The sequence below is a fragment of the Tenrec ecaudatus genome, unplaced genomic scaffold (assembly GCF_050624435.1).
Source record: "Tenrec ecaudatus isolate mTenEca1 unplaced genomic scaffold, mTenEca1.hap1 Scaffold_1491, whole genome shotgun sequence".
Classification (NCBI taxonomy): Eukaryota; Metazoa; Chordata; class Mammalia; order Afrosoricida; family Tenrecidae; genus Tenrec; species Tenrec ecaudatus.
In genome coordinates this window covers 104,623-122,870 of record NW_027457978.1, presented here as the reverse complement: position 1 = coordinate 122,870, position 18,248 = coordinate 104,623, and the positions used below count along the sequence as shown (strand labels likewise).

Below are 18,248 nucleotides of genomic sequence, written 5' to 3'. Positions count from 1 at the left end.
TTGGGAGTTAGTTGGTGGGGAGGTTAGGGTAGCGATGAGGGGGAGCTAGGTGACAGGCAGGCAGCACGATCGGTGGCTGGCTGTGATGTCATTGTGAAAGTCGGCCCTTGACACACACAAGGTTTTTTTGTGTCGCTGCTCGCTTGCTCGCGTGCCCGGGTCGGGCGTTCCGGGCCACGGGGCGCGAGGGCGGGGAGGTTGGACCCTTGTCGCCCGCTCGCTTCACCTGGTGGCCCGGTGTGCGTCCCTGGCCGAGTCTGCCGTGTTGAGGGGGGGTCGTCTGTCTGTCTGTCTGTCTGTCTGTCTGTCTGTCTGTCTGTCTGTCTGTCTGTGTGTGCTGCGTCTGTGGGTGTCCCCGCTGGCCGACAGGCGCGCGGGCGGGCCAGCCAGCCAGCCGTGCGCATCCCGTCTGTCTCTCCCTGCCGGCTAAGAGGCGCGCGGGCGCGCCTGTCTCCCTGTCCCTGGGTCGGCTCGGGTCGACCAGGGCGGCGGAGAGTGGCGAGGGAGAAGAGAAGAGAAGGAAAGAGTGGAGGAGCGTCCGGGGGCGGCGGCCCGAGTTTGCCGGGCGAGGCCGGCCGGCCGGCCGGCCGGCCTCGCCCGGCAAACTCGGGCCGCCGCCCCCGGACGCGAAAGGTGGGTAGACCAGCAGCCTCGGAGAAGATATCTTGTCTTTTTCCTCGTCGCCGCTAGGGGGAATCGTCGGGCATTTCCCCGGTCCGGGCAAGCCTTCGGTCACGCGCGCATGCGCGCTGTGGCGCTACCGGTGGGCCGACCACCGCACCGCTCCCCCTCCTACTCTCAATCACTCCGATCCTTTCCTCTGAGAGCCTAGAGAAGGCTCTCCTGCGTGAAGTTTCTGTCTCTGTTTGTGTCAGACTGTCTGTCTCTCCCCCCTCCCTCTCTGCCTCCCTCCATCCCTCCATCCCTCCATCCCTCCATCACTTCTCTTCACAAAGGAAGAGGGTCTGCGTGGCGAGAGGAGGGTGGGAAGGGAGGGCGTATGTTTGAACCTTCAGCCCCTTATCCCCGTATACACGATGGCAGGCAGTGAATAATAAAACCTAAGCGTGACAAACACAATGTGATGCTTCTGTCCGTTTGAAGGGATTGATCTGCTTCAAACAGAGGGCACCAGGGGTGGTGAGTTAGTAGGTTTGGGGCGGGCAGAGGTGGTGGCTCTGCTGCTGCTGCTGCTGCTGCTGCTGCTGCTGCTGCTGCTGCTGCTGCTGCTGCTGCTGCTGCGGCTGCACGATTGCATTGACTAAAGCGTGGTTCAAGGCACTCCTGAAACTTGACCTGGTGGCCCTGGTACTGTGCGCACACGCACACGCACACGCACACGCACACGCACACACACCACGCTCTTGCTCTTTTCCTTCAGGGATTTGAAGTTCCTGAAGACAGGACAGATTGCTCCTCCCCTGGCTGAGAGAGGGAGGGAGGCAGGTTGGTGGTGGTGTGTTATGTGGTGTGTGTGTGTGTGTGTGTGTGTGTGTGTGTGTGTGTGTGTTTGTGAATCACGGTGTAAAAACACACTCTGCCCGCCTGTCCATCAGTCTGCCTTCCCGTGAGAAGCCAAAAAGGACCCATGGAGGCAGGCAGAACCCACTTCTTCAAATGGATTTAGGTCTCTCTCCCACCATCAACCTAGAATGGAAGCTCCAACTGAATCCACTTCGCTCACATGCAGACTCAAAAACGGATGGATCTTGGACTTTCACTCACTGTCCCTGAGCGTGCCTTCCGTGGCTATTATTTTGTCATGTCTTACACTGTTGGACGTCTCCCTTCACCCACTTTGCTGTTGTCCTTGCCCCAGGGGTGAGATGATCTCGGTCCATCTTGTAACGCTAGTGCTCAGATGAGGACTCTCCCTCCTTCCTCACGCAGGCACCTTTGTCCATATTCTTTAGCTTCCTTCCTTTCAAACGTGTGTTTTCTAGCGGCCTAGACACTGGGCAGCCTCCTTCCATCAGTCCCTCCCTCTGTCCCACCGTCTGTCACTCGCTGCCTGCCTGCCTGCCTGCGTTCTTCCTGACTTTCATGAAAAAGCTCTCAAGTCTTTCTACGACCGACGAGTGTCAGGCCTCAGGCCTTTCCTCCTCTTGAAGAAGAGTTTCTTTCTTCCCCTCTTCCATTCCATTCCTATATTCTTGAGTTTTTGCTTTTCCCCCTTTAAAAAATAAAAACAGGAGACCCGGTCAAATGACTTGCAGGGGTGGGGGGGTGGACACACACACACACCCTACCTACACCTGACTAGCCATCCAACAAACAAAGCACACACACACATACCGGGTGCCTAGGATGTTTGCCAAATTCTCCCTCACCCCTTGTAAGCACTCGGTTGGTTCCCAATCCACTCCGCTCATAGGGCGGTGCGCCCCCTGGTCTCATCACGACAACTGCTAGAGATTCACGAGGGCGGTGTGTGTGTTTATTTTCTGGGATCGGAGCCGCCGCTTTTGGACTGAGTCCCAGTGCTGGTGGTTGGAAGCTCCAGCTTCGCTAGATGGGCCAGCAGGACCCAGCCGCGATTCTGAGGACCCCTCAGGCCTCCCTCTTCCGTGACCATGCGGGTGGGTGGGGGTTGCAGTTCCCGACGGGCTCCTCTGGATCGATCGCCGCTCGCTCCCCACTCCCTTCCCCATCCCGTCCTGGGCGTCCCACACACAAGCAACCTATAGTTCACTTGCCCGAGTTAGGGTCAAAGTCCAAACTAAGATGAACAACAGAATGAAAAAAACAAAACCGAAAAACCGGTCGCCCTGAGGCCAACGGTGGCTCTCTAGCCAGAGACCAGGGGATTGAGATGCTAAAAGAGCTGGCTTCATATGTTAATCAAGCCCCGGCCTGCCTTCCTTCCTTCCTTCCTTCGGAGCCTTTTCAGGTGGGTGGGTGGGTGAGGGGGCGGGCTTGGGGCTGCTGGGTGGCTGGGTGGAAGGGAGCTAGGCGGCAGGCCTGCAGGTCTTAGGTTTCCCCTGGACCCCTGAGGATTCTCCCCTCCCCCCCCCCACACACACTCCCCCTTCTGCGGATGTCAGCATTTGGGAGACACAAGTCCTCCCATGAAGGCCCCTAGGAGATTTCATTCCTACCGGGATGGTTGGGGCCCATACCACTTATCACAATCCAGCCAGCCAGCCAGCCATTATGTCAAGTACATTTGTTCGTTTGTTGCCATCATCGTTCTCAAAACATTTAGTTTCTGCTTGAGCCCTTGGTATCAGGTCCTCATGGTTCCCTTCCCTCCTTGATACTCCTCCCTCATTAATCCTTGATAATTTATAAATTATTATTATTTTGTCATCTCTGATACTGTCGGGCGTCTCCCTTCACCCACTTTCCTGTTGTCCTACATACTTTTGTATTTTTCTTTTTAAAACATTTTATTAGGGGCTCATACAACTCTTATCACAATCCATACATATACATACATAATTATATAAAGCACATCTGTACATTCTTTGGCCTAATCATTTTCAAAGCATTTGCTCTCCACTTAATCCCTTTGCATCAGGTCCTCTTGTGATCGCACAGGCTGGTGTGATTCTTCCATGTGGGCTTTGTTGCTTCTGAGCTAGATGGCCACTTGTTCACCTTCAAGCCTTTAAGACCCCCAGACACTATCTCTTTTGATAGCCTGGCACCATCAGCTTTCTTCGCCACATTTGCTTATGCACCCGTTTGTCCTCGTTCCATCTTTTAATAGATCCTGTCATGTCTTTCTGCCGAAATCGGAGGGGTCATTGATTGGGCCCACATGTTGTAAGTAACTAATGCCAGGGCAGAAAGAGACACCCCCTCTCCCATTGATTGGGACCACATGTTGTAAGTAACTAACGCTGGGACAGAAAGAGACACCCCCCCCCCTCCAATCCAACAAACAAAAATCCAATGTATAGATCAATAACCACTTATTGATTAAGTGGTTGATGGGCCATGGCTGGAGGTGGGTGGGGGGTACAGGGGGTGTGTGCAGGCAGGCTGAAACACCTTAGTAATTGATAAATAACCTGCTGAATTTGGCTTCTGTCATTTTGGCTGAGGCTTGACCCACACGCACATGGTCCGCCCGACCAAGCGGTTTTGAGATAAGCAGTGGCTAGGGACACCTCAGCCTGAGGACTGCAAACATTGGGAATTCTCCCCCAAACGTTCCCACTTCGAGGAACTGAACTGCGTGTGTCAACGATTGATCACCCTGCTGGTGGTTTGATGGTGGCTAAAAAGCTGAGTGTGTTCTGCTGTGCTCTCGGGACCCACTGACTCCTCCCGGGTTGCCCATTCACCCGCTGGCTTTCACTAAAAGCTCATTTGATTGATTGGAGTGTGTGGCTTTTTGGACTGTCTTGGAAACCAACCGGGGCTACAATTCTTCTCAAGGGGACAGAACTGCCACCAAACCCATCATGACTGGCTGGCAGCGGCGGCGGCAGGTTTCCTCTCCAGGGAGATCACAGTTGCAGGGGGTGGGGTGGGGGAAACCATCCGAAGAAGAGCTTACAATGTGGCTCCAGGAACCTCTGACTGACCCCAAGCAGTCAGGAGATGATGCATGACCACCGTGTGTGTGTGTGTGTGTGTGGTGTGTGTGTGTGTGTGTGGTGTGTGTGTGTGGTGTGTGTGTGTGTGTGTGGTGTGTGTGTGTGTGGTGTGTGTGTGTGTGTGGTGTGTGTGTGTGTGGTGTGTGTGTGTGTGTGTGTGGTGTGTGTGGTGTGTGTGTTTGTGTGTGTGTGTGTGTGTGTGGTAGCCCTTCCTTGAGGAGTGATGATCGATTTCCATTCAGAGCAGCCACTGAGGACTATCCTACCTGAGTTCTCCTTATCCCACCTAACACCCACATGCCCACCCATCACCTGCCACCCTCGCAATGCAATCCAATTCTTACCCAAACTTTTTGGTTGGTTGGTTGGTTGGTTGGTTGGTTGTAGGGGGAAGATCAGGTGTTTTGTTTTGTTTTGCTTTTAAACCATTTAAACTTGCATTTCAGCCGCATGTCATACCAACAATACCGCCATCCTATCCTACTCAGAATAATAGGACGACAATGGTCATCCCATTTGATTCTACAGCATTCTCTTCTTCCCTGTAGCTTTCATGATGATGATGATGATGATGATTTTCTAATCGTGGCAATACTAGACTAGACTAGACACAACAGAGCATTCTGCAATCACAACAACTTTCTTTCCTGTGTCTCTCCGGCAGGCAAACTTTTGAGACGGAAGAGCCGGTCTCATAACTCCCTACTCCCTAAAAACACTTTTAAAGGTGTTCGAGAGCCAGACGTATGTCTATTTTTACAGGCAGATGAAATCACCATTGTCGACTGAATCTCCTTTCAGATGGCTTTCCGGGAATCCAAGAGAGATGATCACTTCGGGATCAGTGAAGATAACAACTGGAGGATGGAGGGAGGGTGGGGGTGAAAAGGGGGAACCGATGGACGAGGATCTACATAACAACCTCCTCCCTGAGGGGATGGACAACAGAAAAGTGGGCGAAGGGAGACATTGGACAGTGCAAGAGATGACAAAATACTAATCATTTATAAATTATCAAGGGTTCATGAGGGAAGAGGGACCAGGGAGTGAGGGGGCAAAATGAGGAGCTGATACCAAGGGCTCAAGCAGAAAGCAAGTGTGCTTGACACAATGGATGGATGGATGGAAGAGATGACTTTCCATTTGACTTGGATCTGCTCTTGTCCGTCAGGGGTCTTCCACATGTCGGCTCATTTTCTGCTCACTTCCCCAAGGGCTCAATGGACTTTTGTGTGAGGACTGACTTCCTCGGACCTCGGACCTTTTGTAGAAAGTACTGTGAGGATGTTGAATGTACTTTTGTTCGTTTAAAAAAACAAACAAACACGTGTGTGTGTGTGTGTGTGTGTGTGTGTGTGTGTGTGTGTGTGTGTGTGTGTGTGTAGCGCGGCGGCGGCGGCGGCGGCGGCGGCGGCGACGGCGGCGGCGGGCCGGGTCTAAGTTAGGCGACTGTCCGGCCGACGACGCGCTCTTGCCGCCTAGCGACGCACATTCGTCCCGCCGCGCTTCCTGCCGGTTGTCGTCCGCCACCTAGCGGTCACTTTCACTTTCTCTCCGGAGCTCTGTCGCCAACGCGATGGGACCGGAGCGGCCTGTGTCGCAGGCCCCAGAGTTCCAGGTCGTCGGCGGCGTCACTTGGGTCGTCCCGGCGGTGACAGAGCGCCAGCTCGTGGGCGTTGGCCCGAGGTTATACCTGCAGCCTTACGGGTTGGCGGAGGCGTGCGCGCCAGCCGGGTGCATCCGGTCTCTCCCTCCCTCCCGACTAAGAGTCGCGTGGGCAAGCCTGTCTCCCTGTCCCTGGGTAGGCTCAGGTCACTCTGGAAAGAAGAGAAAAGAGAGGAGAGGAGAGGAGAGGAGGGGGAGAGGAGGGGGAGAGGAGGGGGAGAGGAGGGGGAGAGGAGAGGGAGAGGAGAGGAGGGGGAGAGGAGAGGGAGAGGAGAGGAGGGGGAGAGGAGGGGGAGAGGAGGGGGAGAGGAGGGGGAGAGGAGAGGGAGAGGAGAGGGAAAGAATGGAGGAGCGTGTGTGTGTGTGTGTGTGTGTGTGTGTGTGTGTGTGTGTGTGTGTGTAGGGGTGGGGTGGGGGGGAACCCAGGCCGCCCCTGGACGGGAGAGTTGGGTACACCAGCAACCTAGGAGAAGAGATCTTGTCGTCCTTCTCGTAGCCGCTAGGGGGAACCACCGGGAGTCCCCGCCGTCTAGGCTACCCCTAGGGCACGCGCGCATGCGCGCTGTGGCGCCTCCAGTGGACCACCGCACCGCTCCCCCTCCTACTTTCAATCACTCCGATCCTTTCCTCTGAGAGCCTGGAGAAGGCCCTCCTGCGTGAAGTTTCTGTCTGTGTCTGTCTCTATTTCTGTCTCTTTCTCTGTCTCTCTCTCCCTCTCTCCCTCCATCACCTCTCTTCACAAAGGAAGAGGGCTTGAGGAGGGAGAGGAGGGTGGGAAGGGAGGGTGTATGTTTGAACCTTCAGCCCCATATCCCCATATATACGATGGCAGGCAGTGAATAATAAAACCTAAGCGTGACAAAGAAAATGCGATTCTTCTGTCTGTTTGATGGGCTTGATCTGCTTCAAACAGAGGGCACCCAGGGGTGGTGAGTTAGTAGGTTTGGGGCGGGCGGACTGGATGGCAGAGGTGGTGGTGGTTCTGTTGCTGCTGTGGCTGCACGATTGCATTGACTAAAGCGTGGTTCAAGGCACTCCTGAAACTTGACCAGGTGGTCCTGGTACTGTACACACACACACACACACACACACACACACACACACACACACACACCCCACGCTCTTTCCTTAAGGGATTTGAAGTTCCTGAAGACCAGACAGATTGCTCCTATTTCTCTGGTAACCCCATATGACAGTCACATCAGCCAGGCACTACACGTCTTCTTACTTTTGCTTAAAAAAAAAAAAAAAAAGGATGGTCTCTCTGTTCTCCAGGATTAGTGCAGTGTGTTAATATAAACTGTTATTTATGTATTTGCGTAAACAAATGAACCTTTATTCTGGTGAGTGGTGTGAGCGTTACAGAATTCATTGTGAACTTGAAGGATAGGGGTGGAGTCTACCTGTCAATCAAATCCCAGCCTGAAGGTGCTTCCTTGTGGGTGTGGCCTCCTCATAAGGAGGGTCCCGGGAACTTCCCCTCTATCTCTGCCTCCACCTTCTTGTTGATGAGCCACAAGACCCCCGGGAGCCCTGGAGATGTGTGCAACGATGTTGGATCCACAAGATTCTGTACTGGCTGGCCTGTGATCTTCCTGCATTCTGCAGCATTGCATGTGGCTGCATGAGTCTGAAGAGGTACTTATTCACTAGTATTGGACTTATGGACTTGATCTGGGCTGGGATGTTTTATTGATGCATAATTAGTTCTTGATATAAAAGTCTCACACATATGCGTGTCACTGGACTTGTTTCTCTAGTCAAATGGAGAGGCGAGTTTGAAGGGAACATAGTTATTCTGTGGGGGCCGAGTTCGAAGCGGGCTGGGGCACTCATGAAAGGGAAAGCTGACTCCACACTATGCACCAGTGGTGGGAAGCTCTTCCTGAGCTGCCCTCAGATCTCCCACCTCGGGGCTCCCAGGCGTCCTGAAGGGAGGATGGGTTTCTGAGGCTTGCTGATCTTCCAAGTTCATTCCGACTCAGTGGCCCCTGTTACAGAGAACTGCCTCACGGTGTGGCCTAGGCTTCCAATCAGATGGCGAGACTTGGTCTCGCGTACTTTGGACATGCTGTTGGGAGAGACCAGCCCCTAGAGAAGGACATCCTGCTTGGTAAAGTGGAGGGGCGGGGAAAAGGAGGAAGGCCCTCAAGGAGCTTGGCAGACAGGCGGCTACAGCCATGGACTCAAACTTAACGCTGGTGAGGATAGTGCAGCCCCACCGTGTTTTGTGCTTTTGTACATCAGGTTGCTCTGAGGCGAACCGGCTCGAGGATCTTGATGAGAACAGACTGCCTGTTTTTTTCTCCCACCTTGGGTTCAAGCCGCTGTTTATTTCCGTTTACAGCGCTTAACCACGGTGCCAATAGGGCTCTGGAAGGGGCCACGGTGGGTACACAGGTCGTTTTATGGTCAGGTGCCCTCGAGTCCTTTCCCACTCACAGAGACCCCACAGAGTGTCTAAGGCCGGTGATCACCTGGTCTTGTTTCAGCGGGACTGTTAGCTGGCTTGAACAAATGACCGTCAGTCAGCGGGTGAGCACTTAACTGCTGCCCCGCCAAGAATCCTGAGATGCTCCCCAGTTGGGAACCCCAAGCTGGGCTCCTAGGGAAGACAGCATCGACCTAGCCCCCTCCCCCCCGCCACCACCTCTAGATCAGGGCCATTGGGCTCGACTTCGGCTTCAGCGAACACGTGACCCGGTGTGGCCAATGGGGACGCGGCACAGGCCCGCCCCCGGCGGCTGTAGAAGCGAATTATGACCCTCCGGCCTGCCCTCCGCGGTGGGCTCCGGCTCTCTCGCGAGACTCACGGCCGCCCCGCCCCGCCCCGCAGCCTTCAGTCCCCAGGCTCTGGGCGAGGCGGGGGATGCCGCAGGGGTGGTGGGTGGTTCCTGCGTGCGGCGTTCCGGAGCCCCGGGAGAGGAGCCAGAAGACTTCGGAAGGAGAGGAGGAGGGGGGCGAGGAAGAGGCGCTGTTGAGCTGAGGGCCTCTGCTACGGGCCGGCGCCTTGCGGGCGTCCCTGCTCCACCCGGACAGTGAGTGGGTCGCGTGGAAGCCAACGCGGACCCGAGGGGATGGGCGGGCTCCCGGGGGCGGGCCTAATGCTCAGGGTGGGGCCTCCGAAGTTAGACTTCTCAGGGTTAGGAGGCGGGGCGGGGTTGCCTCCGAATGCCGTGGGCTTGGAGGGTCGGGGTTTCTGGGCGTGGCAACAAGAGGGGGCGTTGCCCTCGGGTTTTTCCCCGCCCCGTATTTTCCTTGGGCCGCAGCAGAGTGGCCCGTGGCTGAGTCGGTCTCTGGTGCACACGCTAGACGGCTGGTCGGTGGCGGAGAGCCTGGTGGTGCCCACGGAGACGCCCGACAGCCGGCTGGTCTTTGGCCAAGGCAACTTGGAGCAGCTGACAGGTGCGCTATGGGGGTTGGCTGCGCAGACCCCTCTTCCCCGACCTGCCCGCCCGCCCCCCCACAGCTGGCAAGCCTTTCCAGTATTGGCATAGGCTGCAGCGCGGTCCCTGCAGAAACCCAGGACTTTGAGCCCTGAACCTCAGACGTGGAGGTGGGACCTGCTGCCATGCACCCGCTGCCCCTGGGCAGGCGCCCCCTCGTCACCTGTGGGTCCAGGGCCCCTGCTGTCCTCAGACACTTGGGTCCCTTGACCATCGTACCTGCGGCATAGCCCCCCTCCCCAGACCCCGTCAGACAGGCTGCCAATAATCTGCCTGCACTGACAGGGCTGTGGGGGTCACACACCTACAAGGAGACCCCAGACTCCCCCTCTGTCCACTGTGTGGCTGTCCTGTGCACCCCTGAGGCACCCCACTGTCCTCAGAATGACTTCTAGGGCAGGTGTGTGAGGGCACCAGACTCCTGTGACGTCCTTTTCCGTTAGAGGAGCTCCGCGGCTCCCCAGAAGTCACGTTTGTCTTCCTGAACGTGGAGAGGATGCCTCCTGACAAAAGGCACTCACACACCCGGGCCGAGCAACTGCAGCTACCAGGTGTGACCATTGACACAGGTGGGGGGCAGAGCCTGCAGCAGGACGATCAAGTCAGGGACAAACAGAGGGATAGCCCCACTTTATCCACGGCCACCAGCCTGGGTGTGGTCTGCCTGTGCGTCACCTACTCAGGTGTGTATACCTGCCCAGGTGTGCAGGTGCATTCTCTGCCTAGATTTGCATCGACCAAGTTTGCCGCCTGCTCAGTTGTGTACCATGTTCCAGGGTTGTTCCCTGCTCAGATGTGTACTTGGCCAGGTGTTCATGTCCTCATTCATGTCCCCCTGCACAGGTGTGCTGAACACCCAGCTGCACATCTGCCCAGGTGGTTGCCACATGCTCAGGTTTGTTCGGTGCCCAGCTGTGCCCTCAGATGCTCCCCTCTTGGCCCTTGCAGAAGGAGCTGGAGGCGGCCTGGGGCGTGCAGGTGTTTGACTGCTTCACCATTGTGCTGTACATCCTCAGCTGCTACGCCTGCCCCAGGGAAGCCTGGCTGCAGCTGACCCTGGCTGTGATCCCCTTGCTTAAGTAGACTCTGAGATCCTCCTGCTTAGGTAGATTCTGGGATTCCCCCTGCACAGGTAGACTGGGATTCCCCCTGCTCAGGTAGATTCTTGTTAGAGGAAACCAGCTTCTGACAACCAAAGGGTCAGTAGGCCCAGTTGTACGGTTATAACACATGAAGATTACAGTAAAGTCAGAGAATAGGAACGATAAGAGAGAGGTTAAATGTAGGAGTCAGATACATTTTATGGTAGCATGCTCACCTCAGCCCCTCTTGGTTGTCCATGTGGAAGTGGGAGAGAAGTGAGGCTGTCTTTACTATCTTGGAATATTTACAGGTAGCCGAAAGACATGCATATTCAATCATTACATACTGTCACAAGGGGGGTGGCATCAACAGTCACAGGTGAACTCACAGGTGAGGAAACCTCAGAACTGCATTGGGGGAAGGTGCAAGTGGGGTTGGGTGACAGGGCAGGAAGAGGTAGCAACAGGGTGTCTGCTCCTGTAGGGACCTAAACTCAACCCTGTACTCTCTTTAAGGCAGCATAGCTGGTCGGGGGAATCGCTGGGAACGATATTTAAAGCAGGATGATGTACTTGGACTTAGCTCTGACTCACCAAGGTGGAGGCTTTGTTACCAGGGAATGCTAGATTTCCAGATTCCCTCTGTTAACAATTGGGGAATATAGTTCTCGCCATAATTCTCTCAGTGTTAGTTTCCCCAAAAGTCTGAGATCCCCCTGCTCAGGCGGATGTTGGCAGCGTTTGTCACCTCCCACTCTGACACAGCACAACCAACAGAGCATCATGGACACTAGAGGACAGTGTGGCAGTGATGAGTCATGGACAGTAGAAGACAGTGTGGGGCAGTGGTGTGTCATGAACAGTAGAAAACAGTGTAGGGCAGCAGTAAGCCCTAGGGTGGACTGCTGACCCTCACTGCTGAGCACCCTGTGGGTGCTGGTGGCAGATTCCTGGCCTGGTGCCCTTGTCTGTGGTGCACCCCTCGAGAAGGCTGACCAGTAGATGCCGTCGCAGACAGTGTCAGCATGGGGGACATGGGGCAGCATGTGACAGGCGGCGAGGGGATGACCTACTTCTGCAGCCAACATGCCCTCCTCTTTCTGCACCAGGTCCGACCCGAAGGAGGACCCATCTCCCGTAGACCGACAGGGTGGGGGCTCGCTACATCATGGCCTCTGGTGTGTGTGCTTATGGCCTGCCCTTTGGGAGTTGGGGAGGGGGAACTTGCGAGACGCCTAGGAGGGTGGGTGTGCAGGTGACTCGGGGTTCCTGTGGCATGTTCACACCTCAGGGCCCGAGCATCCAGAGGGCCACAGCAAGGGGACAAAAATCCGAGGCTTGAGGTAACAACATTGTCTCCCAGATCTGGTGACCTGGAGTCTGAGGTCCATGTGTGGGCAGGGTTGGCCTCCCTCAGGAGGCTTCTAGGGGTGGGTCCTTCCTCGTGGCCTCTCCCAGCTCCTGGGGCCCCTGGACATTCCTGAGCTTGTGTCCACATCTCTCCAACCTGTGCCTCCATCTCTACGTGGCCGTCTCCCCTCTGTTTCCCACCTCCTCTGTTATAAGGAAAACCACTCCTATAGGATATGGGCACCTCTGCTCCAGGGTGAGCTCAGGACACTGTTGTGATGTGAACTTGGTGGCAAAGAACATGCCCTGGATGGTTCCCCCCACCCCCGCCGTGGGATGGCGTCGTCCATAGGTTCCATGCTCACAACTCTCATGCAGGCCCAGGGTCCCATTCTCCTCTCCACCCCGGGATTATGTCATGCACACAGGCGCATATGCCACTCTCACCCCACCCTCCACCGGGAGCTGCAGGGGAGATGTTCCTGCAAGTGCAGCAGCATCTGCTGAAGGACAGGGGGGCACGGATCAAGGAGACGCTGCAGAACCTTGTCACCAAACGGAGACGGCTATGCCAGCAGCTGCAGGGCCGCGAGCTCCCCACGGTCACCGTCATGGGGTACACAAACTGTAGTGAGGAACTAGTGCATGAGGAGGGCTGCCCAGACGGGGGTTGATGTGGGGGAATAAAGACTGAGGGGTCGACATGGGCACACAGACGGTAATGAGGAGATGTGAGCACACAGACTGTTCTTGAGGTGACGTGAGCACACAGACTATGATCTCGAGGTGACGTGGGCACACAGATTGTGGTGAGGAGGGGATGTGGACACACAGTGGTGAGGAGAGGACATGGGCACACAGACTGTGATGATGAAGGGATATGGGCACAGACTGGTGAGGTGATGTGGGCACAGAGACTGATGGGATGTGGGCACAGAGACTGATGAGGGGTTGTGGACACACAGACTGATCAGGAGGTGATATGGGCACACACTGTGATGAGTAGACATGGGCACACAGACTGTGATCAGGTGATGTGGGCACACACACTGATCAGGAGGTGATGTGGACACACAGACTGATGAGGACATGGGCACACAAACTGAGAGGTGATGTGGGTACAGAATGTAATGAGTAAGCATGGGCACGCAGACTGTGATGAGGAGTGGACGTGGGCACAGAGACTGATGAGTATGTGATGTGGGCACGCAGACTAACAAGGACGTGATGTGGGTACAGAGACTGATGAGGTGATGTGGGCACACACCGATGAGGGGACATGGGCACACAGACTGGTGAGGAGTGACCTGTAGTCCACAGCAACTGCAGTCAGTGGTCAGGACGGGTCATCCCCACTGTGGTGATTCCTCAGGCCTTGGTGAGTTAGTGCTAGGACCATCCGCTTCCAAGCGCCCTTGGGAACCATACCCCGACAGGGCACCTCACAAGCAGTCCCCACCTACCTGTCAGATTGCTCTGCTTCTGTGGGGCGTCCCAACTGAGACGGACTGGGAAGCAAGGCTGACCACTACGTGCACACATCAGCCCCTGACCATCCTGTTGGCCTGAGCCAGCTGATTGACCTTGCCCGGGACAGTGCAGGCTGGGAGCCTGTCGGTGGGGTGATGTCACCCTGGGCTGGGCCAGCCTCCTCCGGGACAGCAATTGCCACACTGGGTACATGGATTGTCTGTGGCACCAGGAGGCCTCCACACCCGTCAGCTGCCACGAAACTCCTCAGTAGCCAGTGGGTCGCTGTGGACCCCTCACCATCACGTCAGTGCTTCAAACCACCAGCCTCTGAAGGAGCTGTGCCGTCTGCTTCCATGAAGACTGACAGTCTCGGAAACCCACAGGGCGGTTCTACCCTGATCGTCGGGGTCACAGTCGTAATGGACTCGCTGGCCATGGGGGTTTTGTTCCTGTGTCCATTTCAGGAGGGTCCCTGGTGGTGGTGTGAGGTCAGTGCAGGGCTGCCCATTACAGGGGCAGCAGTTCAAACCCACCAGCCTTTTCTCCGGAGGAAGATGAGGCTCTCTGCTTCTGTGAACAGTGACAGGTTTAGAAGCCCTGTATAGGATCAGTCTGTGTGGGACTAGCCCCATGGGCAGGGTTAGAATCCTGCATGGGATCAGTCTGGGTCACACTGGCTCTGTGGACAGGGTTAGAGGCCTGCATGGGATCAGTCTGGGTCACACTGCCTCTGTGGACAGGGTTAGAGGCCTGCATGGGGTCAGTCTGGGTCTGACAGACCCTGTGGACAGGGTTAGAATTCTGCATGGGGTCAGTCTGAGTCTGACAGACCCCGTGGACAGGGTTAGAGGCCTGCATGGGGTCAGTCTGGGTCAGACAGACCCCGTGGACAGGGTTAGAGGCTTGCATGGGATTGCTGTAGATTGGATGGAACCTGTGAGCAGGTTGGTTATTGGTTTGCAGATACCACAGTGACTTCGATCTCGCTGGGGTCTTTTGGGAGCAAGTTCCAACTACAAAAGCCAAACCCTTTGTCGCCATGGCACCGGTGCTGGCTCACAGCAGCCTGTACCCTCTAGGACAGGGCAGATTTGTAAGAAGGACAAACTGAGGCACGAGGACAAACAGAAAAAGTTAAGAGGCTGTCAGAACTCTATTAGAAAAGAAGCTCCCAGACGAGGTTCCTTGGTCTAGCAGGTAGCCCAGGGAAGTCGCACACAGCAAGGAGAGTGGTGGGTTTTTCAAGGAGAGGCCGAGGAGACTCCCTTTTGGAAGGCGTTGTGGCCACAGTTCCCGGGGATTTTCCGCTGCTGGCATGTTCTCCCTGAATCTTTGTCCAGCCATTGCCAGTGGGGAAGAGAGACTGTTACTTTTGGAGCCAGCTCGAAGAATGGTCCGCCAGCTTTGCTTCCGGGGACGTGCAGGGAGAAGGGTTGAGGCCCTGACAACTGCATGTGTGGGGTGTCCCAGGCTTAGCCACAATAGCCCACTGCACCAGCGGAGATGGGGGCTAGCTTCTTGGGCTAAGCTCTGCACATATGTCCTCTGCCATGTCGCTCCTCCAGTGAAAACCAGCCTGATCCAGGCCTTGACAGGAGACACAGCTGCACAGCCTTAGGACCAGCTGTTTGCCACCCTGGACACGAAGGCCTACACGGGCTCCCTGCCCTCGCACCTGATTGTACTGTACGTGGACACCATCGGCTTCCCCTCCCAGCTGCCCAATGAGCTTGTCGTCTCCTTCACTGCCACCCTGGTGGATGTGGCTTGTGAGCTGAGAACAGCCCCTTGGAGGCCGGCCGGGCAGTGAGTGAGGGGGCTCAGCTGGGATTCCCAGAGGAGTACCCAGGCACCATTTGGGGCAGAGACTGGGCATAAGGGGGGCGCCACCTGGGACAACAAAGACAGGCACCAGGTGGCCCACCTGGGGCAGAGAGGCCCGGCACCAGGGGGCCAACGAGGGACAGAACCTGGGCACCAGGGGGCCCACCTGGGACAGAGAACCTGGGCACCATGGAGCCGACCTGGGGTATAGAGGCTGGGAACCAGGGGCCCACTTGGGATCCTGAAACACCAGGCACCCTGTTCCCACCTGGGACAGAGAGGCTAGGTACTAGGGGATTCACCTAGGACAGAGGCTGGGCACCACGGGGCCCACCTGGGGTCCAGAGAAGCTAGGCACCTAGTGTCCACCAGGGACAGAGAAGCTGGGCACCAGTGAGCTGGGCACTCAGGGATTCACCTAGGAAAGAAGCTGGGCACCAGGGGGTCTACCTGAAAGAGAGAGGTTGGGCACCAGGGGGCCCACCTGGGATCTAGAGAAGCCAGGTACCCAGTGTCCACATGGGACAGAGAGGCTGGGCACTAGCAGGTTCACCTAGGACAGAGAGGCTGAGAGGCATGGCACCAGAGAGCCTACCTGGGGAAGAGAAGCCAGGCACCCAGTGTCCACCTGGGACAGAGGGGCTAGGCACCTGGGTACCCATCTGGGATCCAGAGAAGCCAGGCACCCAGTGTCCACCTGGGACAGAGGGGCTGGCCACTGTAGTGTTCACCTTGGGCAGAGAGGCCTGGAAAAAGGAGCCCACGTGGGACAGAGGCTGGGCACCAGGGGGCCCACCTGGGACAGAGAGGCTGGGAACCAGGGAACGCACTTGATACAGAGAGGCCGAGCACATGGGGCCCACATGGGGCAGAGAACCTGGGCACCAGGGGGCCAATCTGGGGTAGAGTGTCCGGGTACCAGGGCGTCACTAGGGATCCTGAGATGCCAGGCACCCTGTGTCCACCTGGGACAGAGAGGCTGGGCACTAGCAGGTTCATCTAGGACAGAGAGGCCGAGATGCATGGCACCAGGGGGCCCAGCTGGGATCCAGGGAAGCCAGGCACCCAGTGTCCATCTGGGATAGAGGCTGGGCACCAGGGCACCCACCTGGGGCAGAGAGGCTAGGCACAATAGGGCCTACCTGGGTCATACCACTGGGACACCTGGGGGCCAACTTGGGGCAGAGAAGCCTGGCACCAGGGTGCCCACTTGGGATCCAGAGAAGCCAGGCACCCAGTGTCCACCTGGAAATGATAGTCTGGGCACTATAGGGTTTTCCTGGGGCAGAGAGACTGGGCACCAGGGAGCCCACTTGGGACAGAGAGGCCAGGCACCAGGCAGCCTACTTAGGGCAGAGAGGCCAGGCACCAGTGGGCTCACCTGGGGTAGAGAGGTCGGGTACCAGGGCGCCCACCTGGGATCCATAGAAGCCAGGTACCCAGTGTCCACCTGGGACAGAGGCCAGGTACCAGAGACTCTATCTTGGACAGAGAGGCTGGGCACTAGGGAGTTCACCTAGGACAGAGTCCAGGCACCAGGGGGCCCAGCTGGGATTCAGACAAGCCAGGTAACTAGTGTCCAACCTGGACAGAGCCTGGGCACCAGGGAACCCACCTCAGGGAGAGGGCTGGACACTAGGAAGCTCACCTAGGAAAGGGGCTGGGCACCAGGGAGCTCACCTGGGACATACCACCGGGGCACCATGAGGCCCACCTGGGTAAAGAGATTGGGCAACAGGGGGCCCACCTGAGCTCCAGAGAAGCCAAGCACCCAGGAAGGGTCCGGTGTGGTAGCCAAGTTGGTGACCCATTGGCCACCCACTTGCTGCGAAGTCGGCAGTTTGAGCCCACCAGCCCCCAGTGGGAGAAAGCAGGTTGGTCCCCTGGAGAGCGACAAACTAGGAGACCCACAGGGGCAGTGCCTCCCTGCCCGGCAGGGTAGCTGTGAGTATGCGTCCACTCAGTGGCAGTGACGACTTCTCTGTCCTTCGGTCACTCCATCCCTCTCCTGATCCTCTGATGGGAGAGGGCTTCATCTGGCGGGGAGGGGGGGGGGCTGTACCTCCCCCTCCCCCATCCAAACACCTGGAAGCCACACCCCCTCCCATGCACGTGCCCCATGACCTTTGACGTGGCCCCTCCCCCGCGTCCGAGCTTGGGAGAGGTGGTCTGGTTAGTGTCTCTGAGCTGCACTTCACTGAGTTGCCCATCCACACACTCCTGAACAAGCGACCCCTGGGGGCCACCGGTGGGCTGTCTCCTAGATGAGCGGAGGAGGTAAGCTTGGAAGGGGGGGTGGCTGCTGTCCGTACCATGGGGGCAACCCGGGGTGACGAGGCAGACCCCCGCCTTGCGGCGGTTCCCCCAGCCCATCTGCCACCTTCACCACTGCAGGACGTCAGGCCTACCTTCCCTGGATGCCTGCCAGCCCTCCGGGGTGGCTCTAGCGTGTGTTAGTACTGAGGGTGTACCAAACAATAAAGGTGTGGAGCCAGGGTGGGGGGGTGGGCCTGCTTGGGGGTGCGGGCCAGTGGCACCTGAGCCCCGCTTTCCCCGAGCCTGCAGAGGGCAGGAGCCCGGGGTTGCTGCAGGCCCTGGGCCCATCTGCGGGAGGGGCGGGAGGGGCGTGAGCAGCGGGCATGGGAGAGGCTGGGGCCAGGTGCATGGGGTGGGAAGTGAATGCACATGTGTGGGCAGGGTGGTAGTGGGGGGGGGTGAGCGGGTAAGTGTAAGCCCCACCCAGAAGCTGCTTCCTGACCGGGAGGAGCCCTGCGGGTGGAGAAACGCCTGCCGCTGGGCCCAGCACCCAGCACGGTGGAGCGAACCGGCCCTGGTGCTGTTGTGCATGAACTGGACAAGAA

The 18,248-nt window shown here is 57.2% G+C and overlaps 1 pseudogene; it reads left to right on the top strand.

Annotated features, from left to right (window-relative positions):
* Positions 1-6,123: 6,123 nt before the first annotated feature.
* On the top strand, positions 6,124-15,373 carry LOC142436087 (putative GTP-binding protein 6; annotated as a pseudogene).
* The last annotated feature ends 2,875 nt before the right edge of the window (positions 15,374-18,248 follow it).